Source organism: Oncorhynchus kisutch, linkage group LG22 (assembly GCF_002021735.2).
Source record: "Oncorhynchus kisutch isolate 150728-3 linkage group LG22, Okis_V2, whole genome shotgun sequence".
Taxonomy (NCBI): domain Eukaryota; kingdom Metazoa; phylum Chordata; class Actinopteri; order Salmoniformes; family Salmonidae; genus Oncorhynchus; species Oncorhynchus kisutch.
This window is the reverse complement of record NC_034195.2, coordinates 21,787,635-21,804,771: the sequence shown is the minus strand read 5'-3', so window position 1 is coordinate 21,804,771 and position 17,137 is coordinate 21,787,635. Positions and strand designations below refer to the sequence as shown.

At 42.1% G+C, this 17,137-nt stretch overlaps 1 protein-coding gene across 1 annotated transcript in view; it reads left to right on the top strand.

Annotated features, from left to right (window-relative positions):
* Nucleotides 1-17,137, top strand: part of cmip (c-Maf inducing protein) — a 39,967-nt gene that overhangs the window by 905 nt on the left and 21,925 nt on the right. The gene's annotated exons all lie outside the window — the stretch shown is intronic.

Below are 17,137 nucleotides of genomic sequence, written 5' to 3'. Positions count from 1 at the left end.
TTTTGAGGGGGTGGGTGACATTGTTTTCACTTGGGATCATCGATTAAGCACGACGACTGACTTGTATGTCACTAACAGCAGAAAATGTAGCCAATATTTGTTGAACATGTAGCGTTTCCTTTGTTACCTTCCATGTTCCATTTGCTCAGCTGATAATGTGATCACAACATTGTTGCTTTATTTCCCCCCTCCGTGACAGTTTAGTCGCTACACCTATACGCATCCTCGGACGATTCCTATTTGTTGTGCTTTTATTCTAGCTGGCTACGTTTTTCACAAACAATTTGATAATCTCTAGGACTATTTGTTTAATCAAACATGGCTGTCCTACTGTTGTGCTACAGGCAAGCACTGGCGTGTAATTTGATAAGAGCGCAAATTGTGTGTGTTTTATATATATATATATATCATTGTTTTGTGAGCAGCGAGATGGCTGGCACGCTCGTAAGTTTATTTGATGACGTTTTCTATAGGCTATGGAAGCTGAATTGGGTCTACTGTTATTGATCACCCAACAGCTGCCGCCTATGGATTTGTCACCTAGAATAGTGTAGCATGTCAGCGGTCAATTTAGTTTAATTTAGTACATTCAATAAGTTAATTGAAATCCAATTAATGTATAAAATACTCAAACAATATGCACTTATCAATTAAGGCATTACATTTCAATGCATTTCCTGAATTCACTGAATTGACACCAACTGTGATTTAGGGGGTGTAGGCCTAGCTCTCAAACTCTAGATGGCATTCTGCCTTCACCCTACAGTTCTATGCCATTAGCTTCTGCCTCGTGAACTACAACCCTTTTAACATTTAGAAACCTCAATAATCATTGCTTGGGATAAGGGCCATATCCTTCAAAAGCCTTATCTTTCATAAGTGAGAAGGAATCCTTCAAATAAAAAAAAGATGCTAACTGGCAGTTTTGCACAGATCCATACAGCTAGGTTATGGGTTCTCCACCCGAAGAAACTACATTTCCGCTACACTTCCCGAGTATGCTGACACTAGTAGTCGGAGTGTGCTAGATGGCTAATTAGCCCGAGTGGTCGCCTCATTTTCCGTCAACAAGCGTAGCTCATAGATTAAAGTTATTTCTAAGAATATGGGTTTTAAATATACACTGAACAAAAACATTAACGTTAAGTGTTGATTAGAGGTCGACTGATTAATTGGCATGGCGGCGGCAGGGTAGCCTAGTGGTTAGAGCGTTAGACTAGTAACCGGAAGGTTGCAAGTTCAAACCCCCGAGCTGACAAGGTACAAATCTGTCGTTCTGCCCCTGAACAGACAGTTAACCCACTGTTCCTAGGCCGTCATTGAAAATAAGAATTTGTTCTTAACTGATCTTGCCTTGTTAAATAAAGGTAAAATAAATAAAAAAAATGGCTGCTTACCGATTGTTATGAAAACTTGACAATCAGCCTTTATGGATGCGGATTACATTGCAATCCACGAGTAGACTGCGTGGCAGGCTGACCTGTAACGCGAGTGCAGCATCAAAGGGACCTTGTGGCTGCAGGGAGTCTAGGTAAGTTGCTAGCTAGCATTAAACTGATCTTTTTTTTCTCTACATAATCACTAGTTAACTACACATGGTTGATGATATTACTAGGTTAACTAGCTTGTTCTGCATTGCATATAATCAATGCGGTGCCTGATAATTCATCACTGAATCACAGCCTACTTCAACTTCGCCAAAAGGGAAATGATTTAACAAAAGTGCATTTGCGAAAAAAGCACAATCGTTGCAATAATATACCTAACCATGAACATCAATGCCTTAATTAAAATCAAAACACAATTATATATATTTTTTAACCTGCATATGAAGTTAAAAGATTCATGTTAGCAGGCAATATTAACTAGGGAAATTGTGTCACTTCTCTTGCGTTCAGTGCAAGCAGAGTCAGGGTATATGCAGCAGTTTGGGCCTCCTGGCTCGTTGCAAACTGTTGAAAGGCCATTTATTCCTAACAAAGACTAATTAATTTGCCAGAATTGTACATAATTATGACATAACATTTTAGGTTGTTAAATGTAACAGTAGGTTTGACACCCGTGCTGGCCCCCGCGTTACGGAACGGTTCCGTAACGTTTTGTTTTCAAAATTATAGTTTACGGATCTGACCATATTAATGACCAAAGGTTCATATTTCTGTATTTATTATAATTAAGTCTGAGCAGTGGTAGGCAGCAGCAGGCATCGTAAGCGTTCATTCAAACAGCAGTTCTTAACAATGCTTGAAGCACAGCGCTGTTTATGACTTCAAGCCTACCAACTCCGAGATTAGGCTGGCAATACTAAAGTGCCTATAAGAACATCCAATAGTCAAAGGTATATCAAACACAAATGGTATCGAGAGAGAGTGTCCTATAATTCCTGTAATAACTACAACCTAAAATTTCTTACCTGAGAATATTGAAGACTCATGTTAAAAGGAACCACCAGCTTTCATATGTTCTCATGTTCTGAGCAAGGAACTTAATTAAATGTTAGCTTTTTTACATTTATTTTTTTTATTTTTTTATTTTTTTATTTCACCTTTATTTAACCAGGTAGGCTAGTTGAGAACAAGTTCTCATTTGCAACTGCGACCTGGCCAAGATAAAGCATAGCAGTGTGAGCATACAACAAAGAGTTACACATGGAGTAAACAATTAACAAGTCAATAACACAGTAGAAAACGAAGGGGGGGTCTATATACAATGTGTGCAAAAGGCATGAGGAGGTAGGCAAATAATTACAATTTTGCAGATTAACACTGGAGTGATAAAAGATCAGATGGTCATGTACAGGTAGAGATATTGGTGTGCAGAAGAGCAGAAAAGTAAATAAATAAAAACAGTACGGGGATGAGGTAGGTGAAAAGGGTGGGCTATTTACCAATAGACTATGTACAGCTGCAGCGATCGGTTAGCTGCTCAGATAGCTGATGTTTGAAGTTGGTGAGGGAGATAAAAGTCTCCAACTTCAGCGATTTTTGCAATTCGTTCCAGTCACAGGCAGCAGAGTACTGGAACGAAAGGCGGCCAAATGAGGTGTTGGCTTTAGGGATGATCAGTGAGATACACCTGCTGGAGCGCGTGCTACGGATGGGTGTTGCCATCGTGACCAGTGAGCTGAGATAAGGCGGAGCTTTACCTAGCATAGACTTGTAGATGACCTGGAGCCAGTGGGTCTGGCGACGAATATGTAGCGAGGGCCAGCCGACTAGAGCATACAAGTCGCAGTGGTGGGTAGTATAAGGTGCTTTAGTGACAAAACGGATGGCACTGTGATAGACTGCATCCAGTTTGCTGAGTAGAGTGTTGGAAGCCATTTTGTAGATGACATCGCCGAAGTCGAGGATTGGTAGGATAGTCAGTTTTACTAGGGTAAGCTTGGCGGCTTGAGTGAAGGAGGCTTTGTTGCGGAATAGAAAGCCGACTCTTGATTTGATTTTCGATTGGAGATGTTTGATATGAGTCTGGAAGGAGAGTTTGCAGTCTAGCCAGACACCTAGGTACTTATAGACGTCCACATATTCTAGGTCGGAACCATCCAGGGTGGTGATGCTAGTCGGGCATGCAGGTGCAGGCAGCGACCGGTTGAAAAGCATGCATTTGGTTTTACTAGCGTTTAAGAGCAGTTGGAGGCCACGGAAGGAGTGTTGTATGGCATTGAAGCTTGTTTGGAGGTTAGATAGCACAGTGTCCAAAGACGGGCCGAAAGTATATAGAATGGTGTCGTCTGCGTAGAGGTGGATCAGGGAATCGCCCGCAGCAAGAGCAACATCATTGATATACACAGAGAAAAGAGTCGGCCCGAGAATTGAACCCTGTGGCACCCCCATAGAGACTGCCAGAGGACCGGACAGCATGCCCTCCGATTTGACACACTGAACTCTGTCTGCAAAGTAATTGGTGAACCAGGCAAGGCAGTCATCCGAAAAACCGAGGCTACTGAGTCTGCCGATAAGAATGGCACTTTTACGTCTCCAACACTGTTTTTGCATTAGTTAAACCAAATTGAACATGTTTTATTTATGAGACTAAATAGATTTTCTTTATATTTTGTTAAAATAATAGTGGTCATTGTTCATTCAGTATTGTTGTAATTGTTATTTATTACATATATAAAAATGGGAATTTTTTTGGTCCTCCAATAATCGGTATCGGCGTTGAAAAATCATAATCGGTCAACCTCTAGTGTTGATCCCATGTTTCATGAGCTGAAATAAAAAATCCCAGAAATGTTCCATACGCACAAAAAAAAACATTTCTCTAAAATGCATGAACTTGTTTACATTCCTTTTAGTGAGGATTTATCCTTTGCCAAGATAATCCATCCACCTGAAAGGTGTGGTATATTTGATTTTTAACCTTTATTTAACTAGGCGTGTCAGTTAAGAACAAATTCTTATTTACAATGATTGCCGACGCTGGCCAATTGTGTGCCGACCTATGGGACTCCCAATCACGGCCGGTTGTGATGCAGCCTGAATTCGAACCTCAAGCGCTGAGACGCAGTGTCTTAGACCGCTGCGCCACTCGGGAGCCCTCTCAAGAAGCTGATTAAACAGCATGATCATTACACAGGTGAACCTTGTGCTGGGGACAATAAAATGCCTCTCTAAAATCAGCAGTTTTGTCACACAACACCATGACACAGATGTCTCAAGTTTTAAGGGAGTGTGCAATGGTGGCATGCTGACTGCAGAAATGTCCACCAGAGCGGTTGCCAGAGTTAATGTTGTCTCATTTTAGAGAATTTGGCATTACGTCAAACCGGCCTCAGAACCGCAAACTACGTGTATGGCGTAATGTGGGCGAGCAATTTGCTGATGTCAATATTGTGAACAGAGTGCCCCGTGGTGGTGGGATTATGGTATGGGCAACCTACAGACAATGAACACAATTCCATTTTATCGATGGCAATTTGAATGCACAGAAATACTGTGATGGGATCCTGAGGCCCCTTTCTTTTAAGGTATCTGTGACCAACAGATGCATATGTATTCCCAGTTATGTGAAATCAATAGATTAGGGCCGGAGGGTAGGGCTACCGTCTTATCCGCTCTTGACCAACCATGCTATTTTGTTTTTTCGCATTGTTCGTAACATGTTTTGTACATAATATTGCTGCTATCATCTCTTATGACCGAAAAGAGCTTCTGGACATCAGAACTGGGATTACTCACCTCAAATTGGATGAAGAGTTCTTCAATGAGTCGGACGCGTGGTATATACTACGGACACCTGACCAGGCCCAGATCCCCGTGAATCGCTGGAAAAGGAAATGTCGGTTTCACTTAAAGAGATCCGGCTGCCTTGAGGATCGGGCGACGTGTGGCTAATCTGCCTTTGCCTTCCGTTCTGCTAGGTAACGTTCAATCACTGGAAAATAAATGGGACGAACTGAAAGTATGTATATCCTACCAACGGGACATTAAAAACTGTAATATCTTATGTTTAACGAGTCGTGGAAGAACGACAACATTAAGAACATACGGCTGGCGGGTTATACACTCCATCGGCAGGACAGAACAGCAGCCTCTGGTAAGACGACGCGGGGGCCAGAACGTGTATTCCAAGCATGCACTGACCAACTGGCAAGTGTCTTCACTGACATTTTCAACTTCTCAGAGTCTGTAATACCAACATGTTTCAAGCAGACCACCATAGTCCCCGTCTCTGAACACTCGGGTAACCTGCCTAAATGACTACCGACCCATAGCACTCACATCTGTAGCCATGAAATGCTTTGAGAGGCTGCTCATGGCTCACATCAACACCATCATCCGAGAAACCCTAGACCCACTCCAATTTGCATACCGCACCAACAGCCCCACAGATGATTCAACCTCTATTGCATGCACTCCACTATGCCCTTTCCCACATGGACAAACTATGTGAGAATGCTATTCATTGACTACAGCTCAGCTTTCAACAACATAGTTCCCTCAAAGCTCATCACTAAGCTAAGGACACTGGGACTAAACACCTCCCTCTGCAACTGGATCCTGGACTTCCTGTCGGGCCACCCCCCAGGTGGTAAAGGTAGGTAACAACACACCGCCACACTGATCCTTTAACACGGGGGCCCCTCAGGGGTGCGTGTTCAGTCCGCTCCTGTACTTCCTGTTCACTCATGACTGCATGGCCAGGCACAACTCCAAAACAATCATTACGTTTGCTGATGACACAACAATGGTAGGCCTGATCACTGACAACGATGAGACAGCCTATCAGGAGGTCAGAGACCTGACCGTGGGGTGCAAGGACAACAACCTCTCCCTCAACGTAACCAAGCCAAAGGAGATGATTGTGGACTACAGGAATACGAGGACCGAGCATGCCCCCATTCTCATCGACGGGGCTGTAGTGGAGCAGGTTAAGAGCTTCAAGTTCCTTGACGTCCACATCCCCAACAAAGATGGTCCAAGCACACCAAGACCGTTGTGAAGAGGGCAATCCAAAACCTTTTCCCCCTCAGGAGACTGAAAAGGTTTGGCATGAGTCCTCAGATCCTCAACGTTTTACAGCTGCACCATCGAGAGCACCCTGACGGGTTGCATCACTGCCATCCAGGACCTCTATACCAGGCGTCGTCAGAGGAAGGCCCTAAATATTGCCAAAGACTCCAGTCATCCTAGTCATACTTTTCTCTCTGCTACTGCACGGAAAGCGGCACCTGAGTGCCAAATCTAGGTCCAAGAGGCTTCTAAACAGCTTTTACCCCCAAGCCATAAGACTCCTGAATAGCTGAACAAATGGCTACCCAGACTATTTGCATTTTCTTCTATATATATATATATATATATATATATATATATACACACAGTACCAGTCAAAAGTTTGGATACCTACTCATTCAAGGGTTTTTCTTTGTTTTTACTATTTTCTACATTATAGAATAATAGTGACGATATCAAAACTATGAAATAACATATGGAATCATGTAGTAACCAAAAAAGTGTTAAACAAATCAAAATGTATGTAATATTGGAGATTCTTAAGTTATTTTGTGGAATCTCTTTCCTTAATGCGATTGAGCCAATCAGTGGAGTTGTGACAAGGTAGGGGCTATGTACAGAAGGGAGCCCTATTTGGTAAAAGACCAAGTCCATATTATGGCAAGAACGGCTCAAATAAGCGAAGCCAAATAACAGTCCATTATTTTAAGACATGAAGTCAATCTGGAGAATTGTGTAGTCACATAAACCATAAAGCGCTATGATGAAACTGGCTCTCATGAGGACCACCACAGAAAAGGAAGACTCAGTTACCTCTCCTGCAGAGGATACATTCATTAGAGTTGCCAGCCTCAGAAATGGCAGCCCAAATAAATGCTTCACAGAGTTAACGTAACAACATCAACTGTTAAGAGGAGACTGCGTGAATCAGGCCTTCGTGGGCAAATTGCTGCAAAGAAACCACTACTAAAGGATACCAATAAGGAGACACTTGCTTGGGCCAAGAAACATGAGCAATGGACATGAGACCGGTGGAAATCTGTCCTTTGGTCTGTTTTGTCCGATTTTGAGATTTGGTTCCAATCGCCTAGTCTTTGTTAGACGCAGAGCAGGTGAACGGATGATCTACGCATGAGTGGTTCCCACCGTGAACCATGGGGGAGGTGGTGTGGGGTTGCGTTGCTGGTGTCACTGATTTATTTAGAATTCAAGGCACACTTAACAGCATTCTGCAGTGATATGTCACCCCATCTGATTTGCGCTTAGTCCCACTATAATTTGTTTTTCAACAGGACAATGACCCAACACACCCACCATAATTTGCAAATAAATACATAAAAAATCCTACAGTGTGATTTTCTGGAGAGAAAGAAATTCTCATTTTCTGTCATAGTTGAAGTGTACCTATGATGAAATTTACAGGCCTCTCATCTTTTTAAGTAGGAGAACTTGCACAATTGGTGGCTGACTGTTTTTTTTTTGCCCCACTGTATACTACCCAATAATGTCAATAAAAACATGTTATACATTTTTGCTAATTTATTGAAAGTTAAATACAGATCGCATTTACATAAGTATTCACACCCCAGTCAATACATTTTAGAATCCCCTTAGGCAGTGACTACAACTGAGTCTTTCTGGGTAATTCTCTAAGAGCTTTGCACACCTGGATTGGACAATATTTGCATATTATTCTTTTAAAAAATTGTTCAAGCTTCGTCAAGTTTGTTGATCTTTGCTAGACAGCCATTTTCGGGCTTTGCCATAGATTTTCAAGTATATTCATGAATGCTATTTCCCGAAATGGAACGATTTATTTATTGCTTAAGGTAATTATTTATGGCTCGCTTTATTTTATTTTAAAACTAAATGAATGATTAACTTGTATGCTTTGATGACATGAATCAATGATTGATTGATACAGTAGCCTATAGAAGTATAGGTGATATTAAGACTAAATAGGATGTGCTCTAAGGTCTACTGCTCGATGGTGGTTATTACAAGGCTGCTATACTAAGCAGTGCGCGCTAACCAAGGTTTGCCAGGTGCATGGTGTTTCCTCCGACACATTGGTGCGGCTGGCTTCCAGGTTGGATGCGCGCTGTGTTAAGAAGCAGTGCGTTTGGTTGTGTATCGGAGGACGCATGACTTTCAACCTTCGTCTCTTCCGAGCCCGTACGGGAGTTGGAGCGATCAGACAAGATAGTAGCTACTAAAAAACAATTGGATACCATGAAATTGGGGAGAAAACGGGGTGAAGTTCTTTTTTTTTAAGTACATTTGAAAATATATATATAATAGTAATAATGAGAATTTAAAATAATGATTATTTTTCCTATTTTTGGAACAGAGGCTGTTCTAACGGGAAAAAAGTGTAAAGCCTTTATTACAGCAAACCGAAGATTTAAAAACAGCCAACTTTGTACATTTATTTACTTGACATGTCGTTGCATGAGGTTTGGTGATTACGGAGTCAGTAGGCTATTAAACACTCAAACAGGCAACAGAAGCAGGATCTGTCTTATTTCTGTAGATATATTGACGATTTATAAAGCCAGGCACATTTAACAGTTAAGATATTTATTATACACCTAATTATGTTTGGGTTTAATTTCTCCTCACTTTTCTTAGAAAATATTTCAAGGGCTGTTTTCTCATCTCATTCTGCTGCTGCCTCCGCGGTATTGTTCTCAACAGCAATATGCTGGTTAACTTTGCTATTATGCACATAGCAACATGGTCTAGGAAAAGGCGCCAATTCAACAGCGCACTGATGTGTTTCAGAACCGTGGACAGCGACTGCTATCCAAAGAGGGAGATTGCATTTGGTATAAAATAATATTTTTTATTGGTGTTGCACAATGGTTATTATGTAATATAATCCTATACAATTTCAGTAACATGTCTTGGACTGATGGACTATGCCACCCCCACGGCCTCCATAATGGATCAGTCCAATCAGACGGAAGCAATTCAGACAGGTGTATTGTACAACATGATATTTTTTTGTCTACTGCTCAACTAAGGCTGTTGGATGACCAAGATTTTCTTATCGACCAAACCATCGACCAGTCTACTTAATTGGACCAGCCCTAATATAGAGTGTTCATAACAAGGTCATATACGGTTAATTAATTGCACGTTGAGGCCCCCAAGGAAATAATTTCCCTCATACCTTGTAATTCCACAGCTTGACTATATATCAGACGAGTCCGGTCAATAACTAGTTCAATCACAGATGATAGTGCAGAATCGTTGTTTTGTACTATTAACGAATTATTGGAGTTCTATTCGAATGTCGTATTGGGTAACCAAACTCACTTAAACCTGAGCCACGTCCCAACATTTTCAGTGGCATTTTCTCAGATTCCAAGTGCTAACACATCAGACTTCCTCCTTTCCTGTCATTATTTACATGAGGAGGGGGGGGGCAGCCCTGTGGATGCTTCAGTTTCAATAATTGAGGTAGGCTACTTTATAAAGAGGTCTTAGGGACCAGTATGAGAAGTGACTCACTACTTAAGCATAGGGCAGTCACTATGGAGAACCTGCATCATATTTGCATAACACTAACCTATTTCAAGAACTTCCTGTCACTCCTCCTTTTCAAAGGCCTCCAATAAAGATCTTGCAGTTCTGATATTTCAAGGGTCCTATCTTGAAGCAAACACAAACTAAGAACGGGAGGTTGACTGTCTAATAGAGAAGGGTTAGGCCACATTGCTCCCTAAAAGGCTCAGATTGGACAGAGATACCTCACTATCAGCAAGAAACTGAACACACTATCTAAACACAAAAAAAAGTAAGACCTAAAAAGTCCAAATTGTTTTCCACGTCATACTCCACCTAGGGCTAATATTGTAGCGTACAATGAAGTGAAGAGATGTATAATACACATTTGTGACACACTGAAGCCTCGTAGAACCTCATGGCAGACATCAATACTGTGTTCACATTCAAATACATGACCTTTTTTTGGGGATAATCACCCATTATGAGAAGTTTTGACTTATTGTCTGTAATGAAGCTGCCGTGCCCTGCCATATATGGTTTCTTATCATTGATCTGAATTGGACTTTTCCCTTTGCCAGAACATGCAGTAGTGGGAGAAAGACATGTGTGTAACAAAATAATTAAATTCATTTTAGATATATAGGCATAGATAGGCCTGTTTGTCACCTGTCCTGTGTTTGTATTTATTATGGATCCTCCTCGGGTCCAGCAAAATTAAGGCAGTTAATGTTTTTTAAACATTACAATACAGTCACAGCAGATTTCACAACATATTCAGTTTGTGATCTCAGGCCTCTACTTTACTACCACATATCTATAACACAATCTGTGTATGTTATTGGGTGTTTGTATCATCTATGTTTGTTGCATCACAGTCCCCGCTGTTCCATAAGGTGTATATATATTTTTTTAAATCTAATTTTACTGCTGGCATTGATGTGGAATAGTGTTGCATGTAGTCAAGGCTCTGTGTTGTATTGTGCACTTCCCATAGTCTGTTCTGGACTTGGGGTCTGTGAAGAGACCTCTGGTGGCATGTCTTGCATGGGTCTCTGAGCTGTGTGCCAGTAGTTCAAACAGACAGCTCGGCTGCTTTTAGTTTTTGAAATATTTTAGGACTAACTTATTCCTTGTCACCCATTCTGAAACTGCAGCTCTTTAAGTGTTGCGGTCATTTCAGTCACTGTGGTAACTGACGTGTTGAGTCATCCGCATACATAGACGCACTCCAAGCCACTAGCATGTCGTTAGTAAATATTGAAAAATATATATGTTTACCGTCTTATTAGAAGCGTACAGTGGCTTACCACCTTAAGCGTCTAACCTTTGCACTAGGCCTACTGTATGCCATAACAATGATGAGCCGGGGTTTTGGCTTTGTGCTAATTGGACCAAGAGGTGTTAATCAGAAATCCCTTTACAGGAAATGTTATAGATATTTGAACTGAAGTCAAATTTAAACTTAAGTTTATATGTCGTGTACACATATTTGCAGATGTTATTGCAGGTGCAGCCAAATGCTTATGTTTCTAGCTTCAACAGTGCATTAATATCTAGTAATACAATATCCCCAAAAATATGAAATGTCAGAACAATCAATGAGCAAAAATATTTTACTGTCCCAGTACTTTTGGAGCTCGCTATGTCTCTATACACACTACATGACCCAAAGTATGTGGACATCTGCTCGTCTAACATCTCATTTCAAAATCATCATGCGCATTAATATGGAGTTGGCCCCCCTTTTTCTGCTATAATGGCCTCTACTCTTCTGGGAAGGCTTTCCACTAGATGTTGGAACATTGCTGCAGGGACTTTCATTCAGCCACAAGAGCATTAGTGAGGTTTTGCGATTACACCTGGCTCGCAATCAGCGTATCAATTCATCCCAAAGGTGTTCGATGAGGTTGATGTCAGGGATCTGTGCAGGCCAGTCAAGTTCTTCCACGCTGATCTCGACCAACCATTTCTGTATGGATCTCACTTTGTACATGGGGGCTTTGTCATGCTGGAACAGGAGAGGGGCTTCCCCAAATTGTTGACATAAAGTTGGAAGCACAGAATAGTCTAGAATGACATTGTATGCTGTAGCGTTAAGCTTTCCCTTCACTGGAACTAAGGGGCCTAGCCCAAACCTTGAAAAACTGCCCCAGACAATTATTCCTTCTCCACCAAACTTTACAGTTGACACTGCATTGGGGCTGATAGCGTTTTCCTGGCATCTGCCTAACCCAGATTCGTCCATCAGACTGCCAGACGGTGAAGCGTGATTCATCACTCCAGAGAAGGCTGCTCCAGAGTCCAATAGCGTCGCCCTTTACACCACTCCAGCCGACACTTGGCATTGCTAATGGAGATATTTTTCATTAGGGGGCAGATCAGCTTGTAGCTTCCATCAATATAATTGTCTGTATCATTTCCAATCCCCCATATATTCTTTTGTGTGTTCCTTCAGAAAGTTTTCAGACCCCTTGACCTTTTCCACATTTTATGTTACAGCCTTATTCTAAAATGGATTAAATATTTTTTTTACCCTCATCAATCTATACCCAATAATGACAAAGCAAAAACAGGATTTTAGAAATGTTGCTTTTTTTTAATTTTTTTTAAATAAGGAAATATCACATGAGTATTCAGGCCCTTTACTCGGTACTTTGTTGAAGCACCTTTTGGCAGCGTTTACAGTCTTGAGTCTCCTTGGGTATGACGCTACAAGCTTGGCACATCTATATTTGGGGAGTTTCTCCCATTCTTCTCTGCAGATCCTTTCAAACTTTGTCAGGTTGGATGGGGAGCGTTTGCTGCACACAACTATTTTCAGGTCTCTCCAGAGATGTTAGATCGGGTTCAAGTCTGGGCTCTGGCTGGGCCACTCAAGGACATTCAGAGACTTGTCCCAAAGCCACTCCTGTGTTGTCTTGGCTGTGTACTTAGGGTGGTTGTCCTGTTGTAAGTTGAACCTTTGCCCCAGGTTCTGAGTGCTCTGGAGCAGGTTTTCATCAAGGTTCTCGCTGTACTTTGCTCTGTTCATCTTTGTCTCAATCCTGACTAGTCTCCCAGTCCTTCCACTGAAAAACATCCCCACAGCTGATGCTCCAGACACTTGGCATTCAGGCCAAAGATTTCAATCTTGGTTTCATCAGACCAGATAATTGTTTCTCATGGTCTGAGAGTCTTTAGGTGCCTTTTGGCGAATTCAAATTGGGCTGTCATGTGATGTTTTACTGAGGAGTGGCTTCCGTCTGACCACTACCATAAAGGCCTGATTGGTGGAGTTCTCGAGATGGTTGTCCTTCTGGAAGGTTCTCCCATCTCCGCAGAGGAAGTCTAGAGCTCTGTCAGACTGACCATCGGGTTCTTGGTCACCTCCTTGTCCAATGCCCTTCTCCCCCTATTGCTCAGTTTGGCCGGGTGGCCAGCTCTAGGAAGAGTCTTGGAAGAAGTTTGGAACCACCATCTAAGCATGATGGAGGCCACTGTACTTGGACCATCAAGGCTGCAGAATTGTTTTGGTACCCTTCCCCAGATCTGTGCCTCGACACAATCTCGGGGCTCTACATCATGGCTTGGGTTTTGCGCTGACATGCACTGTCAACTGTGGGACCTTTTTATATAGGTGTGTGTGTGTGTGCCTTTTCAAATAGTTTTCAATCAATTGAATTTACCACAGGTGGACTCCAAGTTGTAGAAACAGCTCAAGGATGATCAATGGAAACAGGATGCACCTGTGCTCAATTTCCAGTCTCATAGCAAAGGGTCTGAATACTTATGTAAATAACCTATTTCTGTTTTAGTAATTTTTATACATTTGCAAACATTTATAAAATCCTGTTTTCTCTTTGTCAGTATGGGGTATTGTGTGTAGATTGACAGACTTTATTCTTTAAAAAAATCAATTTTAGAATAAGGCTGTAATGTAAAAATGTTGGAAAAGTCAAGGGATCTGAATACCTTCCCACTGTACCGTATACCGGGGTGTTTGGAAATAGCCACTTGATGGTTTTTCAATACAGTCAATACTGTTGAAACCATTCCTTTTTATTTTAATATTTGTAGCAATATAAGTAAATACCTGCAGTCAACTTGTGCAATGTGTTAGATTAAGCAGATCACATTCTTATTTCACCTGTCACATTATTTTACATTATGATTACTTAGTTCCCCAGCACAGTTGAGCCAGTCACACATTTGTTAATAGCACTACAGGAGAAAGCGGCGTCAATTCAAATTTTATTAGTCACATGCGCCGAATACAACAGGTGTAGAACTTACAGTGAAATGCTTACTTACAAGCCCCTAGCCAACAATGCATAAAAATAAATAAAAAAATGAATAAAATAATAACAAATACAAGTAATTAAAGAGCAGCAGTAAAATAACAATAGCAAGACTATATACAGTGGGGTACCGGTACAGAGTCAATGTGCGGGATCACCGGGTAGTTGAGGTAATATGTACATGTAGGTAGAATTATTAAAGTGACTATGCATGCGTAGATAACAACAGAGTAGTTGGGTGTCAAAGGGGGTGGGGTGGAATGCAAATAGTCTGGGTAGTCATTTCAGGAGTCTTGTGGCTTGGAGGTAGAAGCTGTTTCGAAGCCTATTTGACCTAGACTTGGCACTCCGGTACCGCTTGCCGTGCGGTAGCAGAGAACATGACTAGGGTGGCTGGTCTATGACTAGGGTGGCTGGAGTCTTTGGCAATTTTTAGGGCCTTCCTCTGACACCCCGCCTCGTATTGAGGTCCTGGATGGCAGGAAGCTTTGCCCCAGCGATATACTGGGCTGTACGCACCTCCCTCTAGTGCCTTGCAGTCGGAGCCGAGCAGTTGCCATACCAGGCAGTGATGCAACCCGTCAGGATGCTCTCGATGGTACAGCTCTAGAACCTTTTTGAGGACCCATGCCAAATCTTTTCAGTCTCCTAAGGGGGAATAGGTTTTGTCGTGCCCTCTTCATGACTCTCTTGGTGTGCTTGGACCATGTTATTTTATTGGTGATGTGGATGCCAAGGAACTTGAAGCTCTCAACCTGCTCCACTACAGCCCCCTCGATGAGAATGGGGGCATGCTCGGTCCTCTTTTTCCTGTAATCCACAATCATCTCCTTTGTCTTGATCACGTTGAGGGAGAGGTTGTTGTCCTGGCTCCACACAGCCAGGTCTCTGACCTCCCTATAGGTTCTCTCGTCGTTTTCAGTGATCAGGCCTACCACCTGCAAACTTAATGATTTGTGTTGGAGTCGTGCCTGGCCGTGCAGTCATGAGTGAACAGGGAGTATAGGAGGGGAATGAGCACGCACCCCTGAGGGGCCCCTGTGTTGAGGAGGATGTGTTGTTACCTACCCTTACCACCTGGGGGGTGGCCTGACAGGAAGGCCAGGATCCAGTTGCAGAGGGAGGTGTTTAGTCCCAGTGTCCTTAGCTTAGTGCCCTCAAAGCTCATCAATATGGTGTTGAATGTTGAGTTGTAGTCAATAAATAGCATTCTCACATAGGTGTTCCTTTTGTCCATGTGGGAAAGGGCAGTGTGGAGTGCATCATCTCTGGATCTGTTAAGGCGATATGCAAATTGGAGTTGGGTCTAGGGTTTCTGGGATAATGGTGTTGTGAGCCATGCCCAGCCTTTCAAAGCGTTGTTCATTTGCACAATGTCTCTCATACACATCTTCTTGTGAATGTCCAAACTCACCATAAATGACATTCGACAGTGCCTACCTAATATATGTATGAGCTGGATTGTTTATTTTCATTTGTGCTCGTTAGCATATCAAGCTAGCAGCCTCAATGGAAATGTGCAAAAGTTGTTAGTATTCTGGTAATATACACCCAATGGGCTTTGAGTTTTTGGCACCCCCTTGTGTATTAAACCGGTAATACCGTATATCCCGGGGTGAGAGATGGGACGGTATGATAATATATCAAATCAAGCTTTATTTATACATTTCAGACATGGAATGCAATGCAATGTGCTTTACAGGGGAAAAAACTATGTAAATAGAAGCTGAAATATTTACTACACAACAAACATAATATAAAAATCTCAAGAAAGATGCACTGAATAACTAAAGCACCCTAAGAAAAAGCTAAGCTAAAATTGTGTTTTAAGATCTCTTTTAGATATGTCCACAGTTTCAGCCCCTCAGGTTCTCTGGCAGGCTTTTCCAGAGGCTGGGGGCGTAATGACTAAAGGCAGCCTCTCCATGCCTTTTGGTCCTAGGCTTTGGGATAGTTAAAAGGCACAACTTAAAAGCATGTCTGACGTGTTGGGGTGCACAATCTTGGATTGATTTACAAACCAAATTAATTCTAAAACTCACAAGCAGCCGGTGCAAGAAATCTTAAAACCGGTGTAATGTGTGCTCTTCGTCTGGTCTTGGTCAGTATCCATGCTGCAGGATTCTGTATGTTTTGCAGTTGACAAATGGCATTCTTGGGTAGACCAGACAGGAGAGCATTACAGTAGTCAAGCCTGCTCGTAATAAAAACATGGATGGGTCTCTATCAGTCTGAGAGGGAAACGGGCACACCGTGGCAATGTTCCTCAGGTGGTACAAAGCTATTTCGGTCACATTCCTAATGTGTGATTTTAAGAAATTTAGTTCAGAATATAAAATATCACCTAGGTTTTTTTTACCTGGTGTGTAATGTATTGTACCAGTCAAAAGTTTGGACACAGATACTCATTCAAGGATTTTTGATTTTTTTTGTATTTTTTTGGGGGGGGATGTAATCAATTTTAGGATAAGGCTGTAACGAAACAATGTGGATACTTTAAGAATGCACTGAGCATATAAAGTGGGGAAAACATTACATAAACATAATTAAAGTGACCAATGTTCAATGAATCTATGTACATAGGACAGCAGTCTGTAAGGTTCAGGACAGGGTACTGGGCGCTGGAGATTTTGAAGCTGTTTTTCAGTCGCTCGGTCCCAGCTTTGATAAACCTGTACGGTCTCCTCATCCTAGATGGTAGCGGCCATGGCCTTGATGATCATCTTTTCTTTCCTGTGAAGGGTGCTGTAGATGTGCTGGAGGGTGCCCTGTGATGCTTTGGGCTGACCGCACCACCCTCTGGAGAGCCTTGCGGTTGTCGGCGGTGCAGTTGCAATACCAGGCGGTGATGCATGTTGTCAATGTGTGGAGGGACAATTTCAGGTCCTC